The sequence below is a fragment of the Sphaeramia orbicularis genome, chromosome 9 (assembly GCF_902148855.1).
Source record: "Sphaeramia orbicularis chromosome 9, fSphaOr1.1, whole genome shotgun sequence".
NCBI lineage: Eukaryota > Metazoa > Chordata > Actinopteri > Kurtiformes > Apogonidae > Sphaeramia > Sphaeramia orbicularis.
In genome coordinates this window covers 31,549,240-31,566,776 of record NC_043965.1, presented here as the reverse complement: position 1 = coordinate 31,566,776, position 17,537 = coordinate 31,549,240, and the positions used below count along the sequence as shown (strand labels likewise).

The 17,537-nt window shown below is 39.0% G+C and overlaps 1 long non-coding RNA gene across 1 annotated transcript; it reads right to left on the bottom strand.

The window, feature by feature from the left end:
* Window positions 1-11,451: 11,451 nt before the first annotated feature.
* On the bottom strand, window positions 11,452-16,660 carry LOC115425731 (uncharacterized). The gene is made up of 3 exons (XR_003936267.1): window positions 16,013-16,660; window positions 14,487-14,992; window positions 11,452-13,908 (listed from the first exon to the last, which is right to left on the bottom strand). It is a non-coding gene; the product is annotated as an uncharacterized LOC115425731 (long non-coding RNA).
* Between the last annotated feature and the right edge of the window lie 877 nt (window positions 16,661-17,537).

Sequence of the window (17,537 nt, the reverse complement as noted above, 5' to 3'; positions counted from 1 at the left end):
TTTACATTTGAAGCATTTTTTTTCCATATGTGTAAAAAGATCATAACATACCTTAAGAACTTTGCATCATCCTCTACTGCAGGGGAGTCAAACATACAGCTTGTGGGCCAAACGTGTCTTTTTGTTTTTGTGTAAAAAAGGAAAATAACATGAAAATGTTTACTTTTTCAAACTGTCTTCAAAAATGTGAATAACCTGAACAAATATAAAGAACATGAAATGTCTTAAGAGAAGTAAAAGCAATTTTACCAATATTATGCCTGTTATTGAATGTTTTGTGAGTTTGATCTACTGCAGTCTGTAATGTACATGTGTAAATGATAAGCTGAGGCATAATATTGTTAAAATTGTATTTATTTTTCTTATGAATTTTCAGGTTGTTTGTGGTTGTGTCACATTTGTTGAAGGATACTTTGTAGGTGTAAACATTTTCTTGATGTAATTTTACTTTTTTAACTGTTATTATTTTACTAGTCTGGTCCACTTGAGATCATTTTGGGCTATATGTAGCCCCTGATTTAAAATGTTTGACACCCCTACTCTTCTGTATTGGTTGCCTACATCTACAACACTCATTTCTATGTAAAGCTTTCAAACTAAAAATTCTTCCTTTCGCTCCTAAGTGCCACAAGCTCCACTAGCCACTGTTAGCTTAGCAATGCAGTCTGCTTACATCAACAAATGACTAGATGTGTGCACATGACAGACTCCAACTCAAACATCACGTTAGTGCATGAGTATCTTCATGCAGAAACATCTACATGTATCTCAGACCAATTAACCACAGCATCAATTGAGATCACAGTCCATTTGGAGCAGGTGTGTGGAAATCAAAACATGTTTGTTTCCCTTTTAGTGTTTCACCAACTGTTATTTTTCCTTTAGTTAAACAGGAAGCTTAAATTAATAGAGGAAAAACAGGGACAGCAGTCTCTCTGTGTGTGATCTATGCTTAGCCCACACTGCATTTAATGAACCAAGTCTTCTCACTAATGAGACCAGCAAAGGACTCCAGGGTCAAGTTCTTCTTCTCTCACACACATGCACTTTGTCTCCACTTATACTCATTTTTTGAAGCTCTGTATGAAAAGTGCAGGGGTAAAATTTAGAGGCTTTTAGTTAATTAGTGAGGACAGGTCAGAGTCTCTTCATTAAAATTAAGTTCATTAACCCTCGACACCAAAGGATGACAGGGTGCCTCTTTCAAACCCCATCACTGTTGATATTCACATCTTAATAATGTTAAAATATTCACCTGCCATTTTAACATTACCTAGTATACAATGGTTACGCACTAGGATAGTTAATAATGAAGGGTGATTAGTTGAAGGATGTGTGAAACTGTCCTCAAATTAGGTTTTTCCAGACGTTGATCCGACTGCTAGCAAATGTTATATCGGCAACCTGTCCAACAATTAGGTTATAATACCTCAGGGAGGATCTTATGATTATCATTAGACAAGAGTATGAGAGGATCTTTGTAATTCTGAGGATGATCATTATAAATTTAAAGTAACAGATTCATAGCTGTTACTGTACAATGTGACTGACAATAGTGATTAATCCTGTACTGGTACATCTAATGGCATCTTTCACTGAGAGGGATATACATTTACAGGAAAATACTCCCTACACACAGACACACACACAATATCAGACTGTGTGTCTCTGCAGGTGCTGTCATGGGCCCACTCTTCAGCCTCCCATCTCTTCCCCAGCTCTCCTCTCCTTCCTTTGTTCCCAGACTGCACACCGTCATGTCCAGGTCTTGCCTCTGGGGAGTTAAGCCTGGCAGGAGGCTTGTTTTCAGAGCTTTGCTCTTTTTTCCCTTCCTCTTCTTCTCCTTTCTCCTTCTTGGGTTTTTCGTCTGTACCGGTGCTGGCTAATTACCGGCGCATTCTCCCCCTGCCAACAGTGTGCTGCTGCTGTCGAGCGCCTTACCACCTCCTACCCCCCCCCCCACCACCACCACCACGTCCTCCCCCTCTCCTCTGTTTCTCTCTTCCTCCTCACTAGCAGAGGCAGGCAGTGGAGGGGAGGGCCGGGGTACAGATGTGTATTAACGAAGCAGTGAAGGGCAGGGGGTGACTCATAGAGAGCGAGTGAGAGGGAGGGAAAGAGGAGCAAGAGGCTATTTGAATGCAGAAACAACGAGATTCACCACTTCCACAGCGCCTTTTTCTCTCTCCCTCACCCTCTCTCTCACTCTCTCTCTCTGTGTCTCTTCCTCCACATCCTTTTCCCATCATCCTGCATTCTCTTACTTTCAACCTCTCTCACTCTTCCTCCCTCTCTCCTCTACCTCCCTACCTCTCTCCTTTGCTCTCCGGCTTGCTGCCACTGCTGATTTGAATAATTCAGCACAAGCCGGTATTCTCCAGGGCCCCATTGTCTGTGCGCGGCAGGAGAATGAGAAGGAGAGAGATAGGGAGGGGGGGGGGGGGGAGGGGGGGGTACAGGGCAGTGTGTGTTTGAGTGCGTGTGTGTGTGTGTGTGTGTGTGTGCGTAAATGGTGGTGGGGAGGTGGGAGGTCCATCCTGCTTGCCTTCACCTAGATGTGGCGTAAATCAGCGCTAATGAGGTAGAGGAGGAATACCTAGGCCTCGTAACGGACTACAAAAGCCTTCGCTTGTGTGCACACCCCTGCGCACAAGTAGACACACATTTAAAAGTCTACATGCATACAACACCTCTATAACCTTCACTGCTCTGCTGTGTTTTGGTTATTGACTTGTTGCTAACCCTCTCTCCCATGTGTGTTCAACTCAGCGTATGTTCAATGTCATTCTGCAGGAAGGAGGATATTGGCAAAAAGAACACTGGCTTCAACTAATACAGGAAAAACAATCAGTGTAACTAATCAATAACACTATTGTTAAGGTCACCACGATTGGTCAGTAAACACTTATATGACTTGCAGTCATCACTGCAGATTCATAATGCAAACTGAGATCAAAAAATTTAAATGGCACTTACCAGATTCCTGATTGCTGGCATGGAAAACAAAAACTTTCTTTCTTTTTCAGCTTTCAAGGACCAAGATATTTCTTCATATGGCAAATTTGTATAAAAAATGAATATACAGCTAGTCAGTAATGCAGTCATAATCCAAAAGCCACCCTAGCATGCGCTCAGGGAATGTGTGTCTCATCTCTGGGGATTTTCTGATGTAATACATTTGTCATATGTTGTGACCATTTGTGGTTTTTGCATGACGGACAGTAAGAATTGCATGTTAATTTGTTTGCATATCCCAGGCCGTAATTTGACTTTCCACTCTTTCCAGAAATAGATCATCAAATAGATTGAAAGACTGGGGGCAAAATCTAAACTGCTGACTGTACAAGACACAACAGATGCTCTCTCATTCTGTCCCTTCAGTTCTCTTTGACTTGTGCACCTTGTCTTTTTTCTGACTGTCTGTGATCTTCACCTTACATCTTATGTCCTGTCACCCCAACCCCTGATCACTCAAGCCTCCTCCTCACCATCTATGCTCTGACTTGTACAAATAGGGATCTGAAAACTGGCCCGTTCACGCATGGGAACTTCCCAGTACGACAGGCAATACAAACTGGACTCAGATCAGATGAAAGTGACAAAACTCCAGAGACTGTGGTCTATGCTGCAGTTTCTCCACACCCTGGTGGTGATTTGTTCCCATAAGAAAATATGTCAGTAAAAGCTACACCTTCATGAATATGGACCAATGTGGAAGCATTGTACTGTCTACACAGTGACTTCAGTCAAGTACCTCTCTCTTAGGAGATGACATACTAGCCTGTCAGATGTAGAAAAAAAGAAAGAGAAAAGAAACATATAATGTCTAGACATCAAACGAATGATGCAAATGTTGTGAAAGGGCTTTCTTTTGTACATCTTGTGAACTCGCTGTCAGGCATGGGTAAAACGTGCATTTTAAAACGTTTGGGAGTGTAGATTCAAAACTAAGTATTGCAGATTATTTCTATCAGTGCAGCTTTAGTTCTATATTTGGCTCCTGTGGGCGAAGAACTCAATAAAAAACAATGAGTATGGGGGAGGCATGATCATGAGTTTTTTATATAGAGGAGCTGATTCCCTGGGCACATTTTACAACTGTAATAATGTAATCTGGGGAACATTTATTGGGTTGTTTATCTGAAATAACAAGCTAATAACGTGTTAGATAGGCTCAATTAACCTGCAAATCACTAAACTTGTGTAATGTCGGGGCCGCTTCTAAATTCTCTCTTTTTTTCAGAATCCATGATTTTCTGCCTCCTGTCTCCACCCCCAGCTGGTTAATACGTCTAAAAAAGCCTAGTTGTCAGAAAAAGAGAAAACTATACTGCACACTATCAGGCTTCAAATCATGAATGAATCCATATGGGTTAAACAGTCATTTAATCATTTCAGGAATTTGGTTAATAAAATCAACTCTCTGGAGTAATTTAAGTCAATGAGAGAAAAACCAGAGACTAACTTTTTTACTCTTTGCAGTGTGGGTCCTCTCACTGTGTCTGCGGCCACCCATCACTCGCCTTTGTCTGACTAGAGTACGGTGGAATTCCCAAATGCGAGTAGCACATTTGAAGGAGTGATTTGGTGAAATTAACACAGGACAAAACAACTTTAATAAAGGTAACTTATAACCAGTATGACAACAGTGGTTTGTAACTCAACTGTGTAGTCGATGTCATCATCATGTACAGTGCATCAGTGATTTAAACAGATAAGAAAGAAAGAACATCAGAAAAAAAGAAGGAGAAAGAAAGAGATTTGACATCTGTTATGCAGCTGGGAGGATTTCTGAGGGACGCCAGGAGAAAAAGGAATTAAACACAAGGAGGAGGAGGGGATGCTTCGAGACGCTGTGAGAGAAAAGAAACACGGGATCCAAAATGGCTGGACTGGATTAAAATGGCAGTTGTGAAGGAACACCTTTCTCATTTTTATTCGCTTGGTTTTATATCATACAGATATCTTCCCTATCCCACTGCTGACTTTGGAAGTCACATGAAAGTCTGGTTTCCAATTAGGTGTAACACCTCTTCTTACTGTAAAAGGTGAGGCAACAATTTGCACCTTGCGTAAATTTTAAGTGGTAAATTTACACCATGTCAGGGTTAATGTAACAGCAATCAGGAGCTGCTGAATTCAGCAGAATCAAAGCTCTCATACTCTTCTTGATAACAGCTTCTCAACAGCTGTAAAGTGGCAGTGAAAATGGGGCCACACACACACACACAATGTGCTGTGTGACGGAGTGGGGACCCAGCTCCAAGCTTGGCCGAGCTGCGTCACTGCTACAGGCCCTGACAGTAATCAGGAGGAGAAGTGAGTGCTGAGGAAGTGTCAACAGAAACAAACCCTGTGCTTCGTTTAGGCCAGATTGAACTGATAGCTCATTGCCAGTGACATAATTTAGATGAATGGTGGGTGCAATCCATCAGAAGAGTATCGCTGGTGAGAGTGTGAGTGTGGGGAAGAGGAGGGGTGCGACCCTCTCTGTGCCTGGCTGCCAGTGGGGATCCCATTACCCTACACCTGTTAACAACACCAATCCCCTTGTATAAACAGTAAAGTGATCCTTTTATCGAAGGTAGAGGGATGGAAAAAGACAGAGGGAGAGGGCGAGACAGAAAGAGAATGTGGAGAATGTGAGAGAAAGAAAGAAAGAGCAGAGAACAGACATGAAGCAGACGAATAAAGAAATGTTTTCTTGTTTGGTTTTAAAGAGACTTGCACCTCTGGACATGATGGATGAACCCTGGGTCTGGAGAGACAAGTCATGGACAGATGGCTCAGATACACACTCCAGTCACAACATGGCAGCATCCAGACTAAAGCAAGAGAGACATCTAGTGGTTGAGAACATAACCTCAGCACAACTCACTGCAAAACTCAGCCCCTGTGTTCAACTGGGGGACGTTTGATCCAAAAATGAAGAGCAAAGCATATATATTTCAGGGGAGTTTTTTTTTTTTTTTTTTTTTTGTAGCTTTCCTTATCTTATAACTGTACTAAAAAGTACTGACACAAGCTATCAGTAAAACATTTCTGATTTAAACTAAGATTTAATAAAAAATCTAAAACTGTAACAACATAAAAATATGATTTTGATTTATATGTTTCCTATTTTAAACAGAATACCAGTTGCAGAATTTGATTTTAACTCATATTCAAAATAATTTTCTCATAATTTATACGAACATTGTGCGATCGTGTTACACTGGGGTCAGTTTTAGATTTATGATGAACAGAATGCACACACACTCATACATAAGAAAGATAGTACTGTTTTATGTGTTGATTTCAGTCTCCCAGGTCACAATGAGATAATATATAAGATGAACAAGCAACTGTTTTTAATTAATATATGTTTGTAAAGTTGGCATGAGTATCTCTAAAGAAAAGCTCTTACAGAAAAACTGTGGGAACAAAAAAGGTTAAAAACAATTGCTTCATGCAGTCGACTAATTGCCCCTTTTAGATGGAAAATAATAGGCTAAAATGTGACTAAATTATCCTCCTATAGCTGGAAAGAAGGTTTATATTCATCACTGAATAATAATAAGAGTCAGAGAAACACTGAGCAGTGACCTGGCAGGTTTTAAGGCAACCATTAATGCTTCCATAGCTTTAGGGGCCACGAGTGTCTGCATGCTTTTGTCATTACTGTTAAGTTTTCACTGTCAGCTTGATTTATTTTAGAGGAAGCGAACAGGAGGGATGGCTGTTTTTAGATCTGTGCAGCTACAGTTTTACACAACTTTCGACTGAACCAGGTGAGGAGGGATGCGACAGCACTCCAAGGCTTTAGGATGGAATAGAGATGTGAGTGTTTTGTTAAACTGCTCAGGACTTCAGTTCATTTGTAAACACATCAGACATTTGGAATCGGATGTGATACATGTGTTCAGAATTTGAACGAACTGGGCTAACTATTACTTGCATGTATAAACCGGTGGGAGCAATAAAGCCTGTGTAAGAACTCACTCAGGAGTGTGTGACTTTCTAAATGAGGTATTGCATATTTTCACAATGCTAATGACAGTGCAGATAATTCCCTTCATTTGCATCTCATCACTCCACAGCATCACTTATCAATGAGTTTGTGTAAATTGCAGTGTCTGGGAGCACAAGCACTGCAGTCCAACTAACAGCATTCATCCTCAGAAGGCCTGAGTTGCTCTTCCTCCCTTCCCCCATCCCTTACTATCCTCTTCCTCCCTCTCTTTTCACTCTCATATTGTGTCTCTAACGAGTCACGTCCATCTAGCAATTATTATGAAATTAAAGCTATTTTCCATGGCCGATGTTTGCCCCGGTAATAACCACACCGAGATAGGCTTCATTCATTTAGCATTTTAGTTCAGCTCAATTCCTGTCGCATTAGCAAGAGGAGCAAAATCAGAGTGTCACTCAGATATTCTGCTTAATGGTTTGGCGATGGCCTGGCCTTTTTTTCTCTTTTTCCTTTCGCGATCCTCCTAACCCTATCTCCCTGCCAATTACGCTGTTTAATCTATATGTAGATAATGGTGTCCAGGACCTCCCTGTTGAAATGTCAGGTGTGAAGAGGTTATTAGCTAACTTTTAATTACTGTCCATCATTCACCAGCCAGTAGGACAGATTGGCCCTCTACGACTGTCCGCTTATCTAGTCACTGAATGTTGGCTGCAGGCAGGAAAAAGAAAGACATTTAGGAGGCACCAGGTCTCCGACTTAATATCACAATTTTCACACTATTAACAGAACTTAGTGTATGAAATGAGACGGAATGGACGTCGAAATGATGTGGCCAAGTGGATCATGTGTCAAATATCTAAATGGAAACAGATCATGTGTTGAAAACTTTAATGAAGGACGATTCAGAAGTTTAGAAGCAGACAAAAAAGGATGAAGTCAGGAAAAGAGAGAGGTGGTGGGATAACCAAACAGCATTGCCTACTAGTCATTTTGCAGCAACATTTAAGCAGAAAAACAATTTGTGCTTTCAGAATTTTCCAAAATGCTCGAGCCACATCATGTTTTGTGGTTCTGCAGACACTGAGTCACGTCATTGCCTCAGTGTTCGGTTGATCTCAACAACCTGCAGCCTGGTTTAGACAGAGATTGCCCTGTTTGAACGGATTAGCTAGATTTTTCCTCCTCATCAAATGTTTTAAAAGTCTGCAAACCATTTTCGTGAACTCCCCCTGCCCTTGTGTTAAAGCCCCTATTGTACATTTAAAGACCTGCAACCCCTGACCCAAATTCTGCAGCTCTGTGCTACCATTCCTACTCCCCTATACTTGTCTTGGGGCCCAAAAAAATATAAGTGCTGGCCACAGTCACAGCGAGTTATGCCTGTATCTGTGATGTAGTAAAATACTTAGACTTTATGATACACTTTAAAAAAGGACAGAGAGAAAAAGGCCAGAAAATCCAAATGAAAGGCATTTTTTACAAACCAAGAAGACACGATTGGGTTTTGTCCCATTATGAATCACTTTTTGTAGCTTAATAAGTAGTTGGTGCATTTACAAACAATTATTTTTGCCCAACAGAAATATTGGCTCATGTATCTATGTATATTATGGACAGTATTTGGTGTTTAAGCTTGGAAAATACATATAGCAACACTACACAAACAGCAGGCCTAAACAAGACTCATACCCTAAAAATAGAAAAGCTCAAGAATGTTAGAACCAGTCTTGCACATCTTTATTCCAACTACAAGCACAGACACACATACAAACACACATACCTGCAGGGAGAGCAATCTCTATTCAGCCCTTGAACTGTCTTTGAGCGGATTTACTATTTTAAACTCCGCAGGGCCAAGTACTGCTGATTACAGAACCACAGAGAGAAATACTTCCAGAGTGTACTTTTCTTCTTCTTCTCCCTCGCCATCTTTTACAGCTTACAGACAAATTCCGTTGGAGGCAGTGAGCTGTTATTCCAGCAGACATCCTCCCTGTGATGGAGGCTCTGGTTACAAAGAACTGCTCCTGGGTCACACACATACACAAAGACACACACACACACACAAGCATACATATGCACTGAGCACACACATTCCTTATTTTACTCAGGGAGAGAGTAAAACGGAAATAGATAATTGGTAAAATCTCCAGAAATTCTAAAACGATGAGATAATTGTGGAATTATTCCTCTCCAGTCCACCATGTTTCTTCTCTATAGCTCTCTCTGGACCACAAATGCATCTGTGGCACCCGAGTATCTGTAAACCTGAGCATTAGTAGATTATTAAAGGCTGGCAAAAGTAACAATTCACTGGAGAACATCATTAAGTCGATTAATGTTTTTCAACCCAACATACCTGCCTTTGAACCAGAGTTTGTGTGATATTTAAGACTTTAAGTGGAGGCTGGCTGTTATGTGAGGGGTTGTGTGTGTTCAGACTCTGCTCTCTGAGCTCTGTGGTGAATTACAGCTGACCCATGAAGACCCCGGGCCCCGCTGCTCCTACCTTTGGAAACCCCTGTCATCTGGATCACATCGGGCTCTAATGGGGGGCAGAGTCCCCTCGGTCTGACACAAACCGAGAAGACGCTGGAATGAAGGTCCACCAATGTGTGTGTGTCTGTGTGCAGGACCGCTCAGTCTGTGTGGTTTTCTCACACATAAGACATCAAATACTTATGGCACACGACACAGTAGACAAAATAAGCATGCGTTTTACTTAATAAGTAAACACATGAATCAATAAATGCATACATTTATTGATGATTTAATTTAGTGAATCAAGTTTCATTTCTTATTTTTGCGGCAGACACATTTTTAAGTAAAATTTAAAAAAAAAAAATATGATGTTTGATTGTTTAATATCCTCCAATAAGCAGCGGCTGATAACAGTTTCTTCTGACAGCAATGCTTTTCTGAATATGTGTATGTATAAAACTGTTCCCATCCTGAAATAATTAATGCTGAAATGACCTGGTCTAAGTTTGTTTATACAAATTGTTCAACCAAACACTTTTCCAAACATCTGTAAATATGAACAGAACATCCTTTCATCCAGGGACACAGTATCCAGTCCACCAAGGATCAGTTGTTCTAAATTAGTGAATTGCTGCCCCCTGCTGTAACAGTGCAGCTATGAAAACCTGGTATGAATAAGCCTTAAATACACAAACCTTATAAAGCTTTAGAAACATTACATGTCTTTACCTTAAAAAAGATGATAAAATGTTGTGAATACACACTACCACTACTCTATAAAGAAAATAACATCATCTCATCTTGGATTAAACCCCTCATTAAGTCATCGCTCAACCTCAGAGTTTACATTTCTCTAAATAATTTCAATATATAGTCAAACACAAAGGAATATAATCAGTTTTACATATTTAGTATTGCAAAACACATATGCATTCATTCTGGGTGAGTTGGGGATTGGGATGTGGTTGGTCACAGATGTTACAATCACATACAGGACCCTGAATGTGCTGAATTATATTTCACAATGGCAGATGTTAACAGACTAAACATATTATTTAGGATAACAGTACAATACTGTGTAACCATAGCAATAAAATACCGTGTGATCTTCTGATAGTACCCTGGCTGTGGTAGAAGTATTCTGATATTTTATTCCAGTAAAAATAACACTCCACTACATGTAAAAATACTGCACTCACAACCTTATTAAAGTGAGTTAAAATGTGTGTTCAGGGTGATGAGAAAATGTAGTGATTTGGCACTAAAATTGTCTTAGTTTCTTAGAGTAGTAGTGCAGCATTATTGTGTTTGTTACATTTTACTGCTGTACTACTATTTTTAATGTTGAGCTGATCTTTAACAGTTATTTATTTTGTGGTTTGCATCATATTCTATAAAATCACTGTGTTAAGAACCACGTATGTATCCACCACCAGCTTTACATGAGTTCGAAAACAGGCCTGTTTTCAGCTTTGTGACAATTGATTTTCCACAATTTTTTAAAAAAAGTTTATTTATCTTAAGAATTTGCACAATTTTAAACTCAACCAATAATAATAAACAATCAACATAAACATTAAAATTGAATACATTTGGAGATTCTTGGTTTTCACTAAATAGAACAGGAATAAAAAATATAATCTGAAAAGTAACAAAAGCTGTCAGAAAATTGCAGTGGAGGAAAATCTAGTGTTTGCCTCTGAAATACAGTTGAGGTATAAATATAAAGGAAGAGTTCTGTACAATGGAAATACTCCATTGAAGGACAAGGACATCAATATTTGTACTTAAGTATTTCAATAAAATCACTCAGTTAGAATGCATCACTATGGTGGTGTACCTTTGTACACCACCATAGTGACAGACACCATCTTACCTGCTGACTGTTACAGTTTGTGGTTTGTAATTCAAGTTTAGAGACAGCAAAATTAAATATCTTAGAGTAAAAAGTGATTTTTATTACAAAAAAAATGCAAAAATAGTGGTGTACAATCTTTTCTTTTTTTTTTTTTTATTTTCATGAATGACACTTCATCATTGAATAACAGTCATCTTTTGTGTTAGATCAGGAACCTGATCCTCAGCAGAGTTTCATTATTACATTTGGACTAGGTCACTCCCATAAACTCAGATGCACTTCAATGCCAAATGATTGTTTTTCAGAATCAGGTCACAGCTTGAAAGATTTATTTCCTCACACCCACACAAACACACACTCGTTCACACATAATGTACAAGCATATTATTTTCCTTTTTTTAAACAGAGATTTACTCTGATAACACATTCATTAACTGATCCAATAACTCAGACTGAGGTTACTTCACAGATTCTACAAAGTTAGTGATTTCAGTTAGTTTGTTAGATCATACTTTTATTAGTAGGTTAGTTTGTTAGTTTGTAAAGAGCCACTGGCAGCTCTTTGGGTTAGTATGTGTTAATTAAACTCAAGGAGATGTTAGTAGTTTGCAAGGCACAGAACAGTGTAATTTATGCATTTTCTTTGTATCTACTGATAGAGCAGGTCACAAACACATTCTAAGATACTCTTAGAGCTATGAGGCTTCACTCAGAGTATAGAAGAACACACTCAAGGCACGAGAAAATACATTAGTTAAAAGTTTTAGAATCTTCCATTGTATTTTGCCACAGGGCATGTGTTGATAAGGAGTACAAAATCTCTAAGATAATTAGGTTGCAGATTGAGACAACAATCAGGTATTAGTTGAAAAGAGTACAGAAATGTTAGTCAGAGCAACAGGTGGATGCTTGCACTGTTAGTAACAACTCATCAGTTAGTAGTGGAGTTTGGGTTTGCTTGGCTTGTAGTTTACTACATTCCCTGTGTTGACAACAAGCCAGACACTCACCTGCAGAGGTTGACCACACAGTGCACAGAACCATCATAATGGAAGTCCCAGAAGACAGGAATTTACACTGTGTCATCTGAAAACATAATAATTGGAATCTGATGATAAGACTTTATGTGAATTCTCTAAAGAAACCTGTGTGGTCAACCCAGATTGATAGTAACAGCAGTTTCTGCTCTTTTTGAATCTTGTAACATTCTCCTTTCCAAATCCTGAAACCTTCCATAACATGCACACTTTAACATTTTCACTGATTCCTTCTCAAACACTTCTACTGAATAGTTCATTTATAGACCAAAAAGGGCTGCAGGATGATGGAAAAGGAGTATGTGCATCAGACTGCGAGCATAAAGCAGAGAGTTAGTTGGAGGGTTAGGAACAAGGCCAGCCATTAGCACAGTAATTAGCAAGGATAGGTTAGTAATCATCTGACTGTTAGCAGACATTAGTACTGTTAGATATTAGTGAGATTCTGTTAGTACAATCCAGACCTGGGTAAAAGGTTATTTGCATGTAATTATTAGCATTCTGTGTAATTTCCTTAAACATAAGATGATGGGCTTTATGGCACCAGGCTGATTTAATGAAAGCCACTGGGCATCATTTAGAAAAATACAAACCATTAATCTTCAGTGACATTCTTCTCATTATCTATACCACAAAAATTCTAACGTAACTGGCATTTCATTGACTTTTGAGTAAATGCTAATAATCATTTGTAAATATCTTATCCCTTGTCTGGAACATTTAGAGGCTAAAAGAACAGCTTCAGGCATTTTAACAGTTTGCAGCTTTGAGAAAATCACTGAAAAGCAGCTTATAGCTCAGGCCCATAACAAATAGGTTTGGTAGACAAACAGGAATTACACATGCACACATACAGGAGTAAACACGCACACAGTTGCAGCACATGCACACAAACACATGCACTCACACAAGAACACACACCCACACAGCAGTAATGTACACACAGTAGAAAATAGTTGGCACCACAGCTGATTTGGGAGATTTCAGTGTAAACAAAGAACATGTAGAGTTAATTATGGGATTTTTTTTCAAAATGGAAACATAATATACAGTATCAATGTGGTTTTTTTACAGGCTTAAAATGTCAGTGTTTTCCAGTTGTGGGTCTAGGATAGAGAGTAAAGTGCCAGGCTAACAGACACCACAGCGTCCTTGTGAATTGTAAATGTCTTCTATGTGGAAAAAGCAGAGTAACCAAGGTAACACAGAGAAGAGGTGTCCGCAATCATCAGCTGAAAAATGTGTGAGGGGTGTCCGTTGGACATTGTGTCACTGTTTTTGATTAATCAAAAACAGCGGAGGAGTGGATGAAGCAATAAAAATATTACTCACACCCAAAGAAAACACACAAACAACCAAGAGGGAACAGAATACCCTACAACAGCGAATTATTCTTGGCTCAATAAACCACCTTATAAAAACATATTACACTGACGCTGACCACAATCCATTGGTGGTGTATTGAACTTAATCACACACAAAGGTCAGAGGTCATCTCTGTAGTCCATCAGTCAGGAAAGTCTGAGCCTGGATCATCTTCATCTACAGGAGCAGGACAGCAGTGATGGCATCAAACACTGTAGGACAAATGACATCAGCTGTTTTAGTTGACGTGGAAAATGATTATAATGTTAGCGCACATTTTTCTAATTCGTAACACTGTGAATATATCCCTGCTGACCTTCTTTACATGCCTTTAAAAACATATTCCTGCCTTCATAACTGGTCAAACATGACAAATGCAAACAGGTTTTTTTAAAGATAATCCTGCATAATGTTGAATAATGAATGAGAAAAGCAGATTATGCTAATCTGATTTGATCATGGTCTCCACTTTCACGTTGGTTTATCTCCCCTCTCCACTATAATCCTGGAGAGAAGAGTAGCATATAGCAGGAAATATGGCAGTGATTTAACACAACTAATCTCTCATGTTCTATCTGTTCCACATTTATCTGCACACCCTGCCAGCGTAGAGGCTTAACACACAGACACACACATACTGTTTGTTGGCAAAAGCAGGATTGACTGTAAAAAGCAGCACAGTGATTTAAATTCATCTAGACCTACATAACAAGTCACAGTGCAGAGTGTAAACTGAATATGAGGGAAATAAACGTCACATGCAGAGTAAATCATCGGAGAGATCCTGTACCAGTCTATTAGAGGCAGTATACAGTGGATGTTGGAGCGACGCCGCCGGGAGGACAATGAGGTCCAGTGTGAGTCCCAGTCTGCTTTCACATCAGTGTAACTGGAGAAGAACACATGAAACAAAGCAGCAGAAAAGTGGGACGCAACCCAACTGTCCACCCAAAGCTATGCAGGGATTGCTCTTTATTTCCCTTAATTATTTCTACTCATACATCTTTTATTCAGCCTGATGCAAACGAGAGTGAAACACACTAGTATAAGACATGAACCTCTAGAGACAGCCTTTCTTTACAACACTGAAAAACTCTCAGGCTATATTTAAATTCCCCTGCTGTATTTTCTCTCATATTATGTGATGATGAGAATTAACCTCCTTCCTGATTTTAGAAAAGATAATTCATCATGTACACATAACCTGTCCTGCTGTGGGTCCCATGTGGATCCTCCCAGTGTCCTGACAGCAGCTGGATCCAGGGCAAAGTCCAAGCCTCATGACCATAGGGTTACCTAGAGAACAAAAAACACATAAATATATAAATAAGTCTAACCCTGGAAGTGTATCTTTCTGTCTTAATGTCACAATATCCTAAAATGCTAAAGAAATACATGGAACCAGGAGGATTTCACACAGCTAAGGCTTAAATTTAAATGATTTATCTGGACAGAAACATAGGAGCTGCACTCCAAACTATTGTAATAATAAGGAATGGTAATGCCAAAGATTTAACCCTTTATCAGGCAAGTGACTATTTCTGGTAATTTCCACATACATTACAAGATAGTGACAGCAACAGTTCCAGTGAGGACAGTGAGTCAACAATGTCAGGTTAAATGTGGTCTACAGGGTCTGTAAGGTCCACCTCTGCATGAACAGTGAGTGTACCTGCTTTGTTAGGTACCATGAAGTAATGGTACTAATATAAGGAATGATGTTCAAAGGGATAATGTGGGTGTTGATAAGTGTCTGGATGAGCACTTATGTTGGTCTAATGTTCTAAAATGCATGTTCCTTTCACATTACATGTTTGTTTGTTTTATATATATATATATATATATATATATATATATATATATATATATATATGTATATATATATATATATATATATATATATATATGTACTTCTTTTTTTTGCCACTTATAGACAAGGAACCAAATATGGTAAGTTAATTAACCTTGATTTTGTACATAACAATAAAAAAATTTCACAATCACTAAGGTTGAAATGAGTGCCCTATAAAGGGTTAATAAACCTCGTATTTTGCATGCAATACGTCCAAAATAAATGGCATAATGTCATGGCTATTAATAAATAAATGTATATATAGATCAACCCTGCATGGATGTGACAGACATGCTCTATAATGGGCCCTCCTCTGCAACACATTCCAAAAAAAATCGATGTTTAATATACCAGAACTGACAACAATAAATCAGATTGAACTGGTTTGATTGGCGAGACAGCACGCTGATTAGACAAACACAAAGGAATAAAAAAAAGGGAATAAAAAAGATCCTTTTACGCACCACAGACCTCCAGCTTCCACACGCACCTGTCCCGCAGTATCAAACGGTGCGACGTCGTCAGCGCATCGTCTTCCTCCTTCTCCATGCTCAGATTAAACTTCCTACTGTATGTGTGATAAAGCAGGTCTGTGTGGTTTCGCCTGCAGTAAAAAGGCTGCTCTCCCTCTGGACCTGGAGCTTCGTCTACCAAAGGATCCGCGGCTGAACGTCGTCTTTATGGCTGCCGACCTGAGACACAAGCAGATGTGGGAGTGCCAACAACAGCTGCGCACTGACTGGAGTCCAGTCCGGGGAAAACAGGATGAAGAAGAAACGGAAGCCCCGGGACAAAGAAAATAGATGGAAGGTATTAAACACAACGCCGATGTCTTTGACTGAGCGAGGAGGCACAGACGGGAATTAATCGGCGGTCTCGGTCTCCAGCTGCTGCCACAGGTTTATGGTCTTTTGTATGCGCGCTTCATCCACCATCTGTGTTTCCCCGGCAACCGAGGACTGCCTGCAGGCATCACCGCCACCAGCTAATGCACCTCTTGGGGAAAAGGAGGAAAAACCTACAGTAGACTGCTCAACTCTAATACTACTGATATTTTCTACCTATTATCTTAGTATCTTTACGCATAATGATAATGTGTGAAAACTATAAAAAATAATTTCATTTGAATTATAGGAAGCTGTGTTTATTGTGTAGCCACATGGGCAGATCTATGAGGTTTTACTGTAACACTGGTCTACAAGGAAAATGCCTCCAGAATAAAAGTAATGAAATTTTACCACATGAGAGTCACTGATAAAGAAAAATCAAGTCAAAAATGCTGGTTGGCTGAACTTTCCAAGATACAGCCTTGGGTCAAAATGTGAAATTTAAGAATTAAGGAGAGAATGGGTTTGACTCAAAAGGAATATTTGTCTCAGAGCTACAAGATCTACTTCAAAACATTGTCTGCACATTAGAATACATTGACTTCACAGGTTCTATTTAGTGGAAGATTTATAAAACTATTATATAAATGTACATAAACCAATATATATGTGTAATAACACTTAATCATATACCTTGAAAACATCAGCAAACCGGCACTTTTGTCATTTACTTTCCAGTTAATCTTATTAAAATACGTAATATTTAGCACATTTAATATCTGAAGCAAATCATTTCTAAAAAATTGTAGATCAGTGTAATTCATATTGATGTAAAATAATTGTGTTTGTGATGTTTCCAGTGAGTTTAAAAAGACGTCTGTAAACTAAGACAATAAAAGTACAGAGGTCACCACACTGTAAAAAAGGGTTTTGGGGGTTGGTAAATACAAACTATGGAAATCAGTTACATTTGAATCAACAGTAATATTTAGCCACACTGTAGCCCTTGTAGACTTTGTATTCACTAAAATGCTTTAATTACAATGTACTTAAATGATTTAAGTTTTATTGCATTACTATAAAATGTTAAGTATATTCTACTAATTTGTAGACATATTCAAAAGTATAAAAACTGTTTAAGTTGAATGGATTTAAATCATTA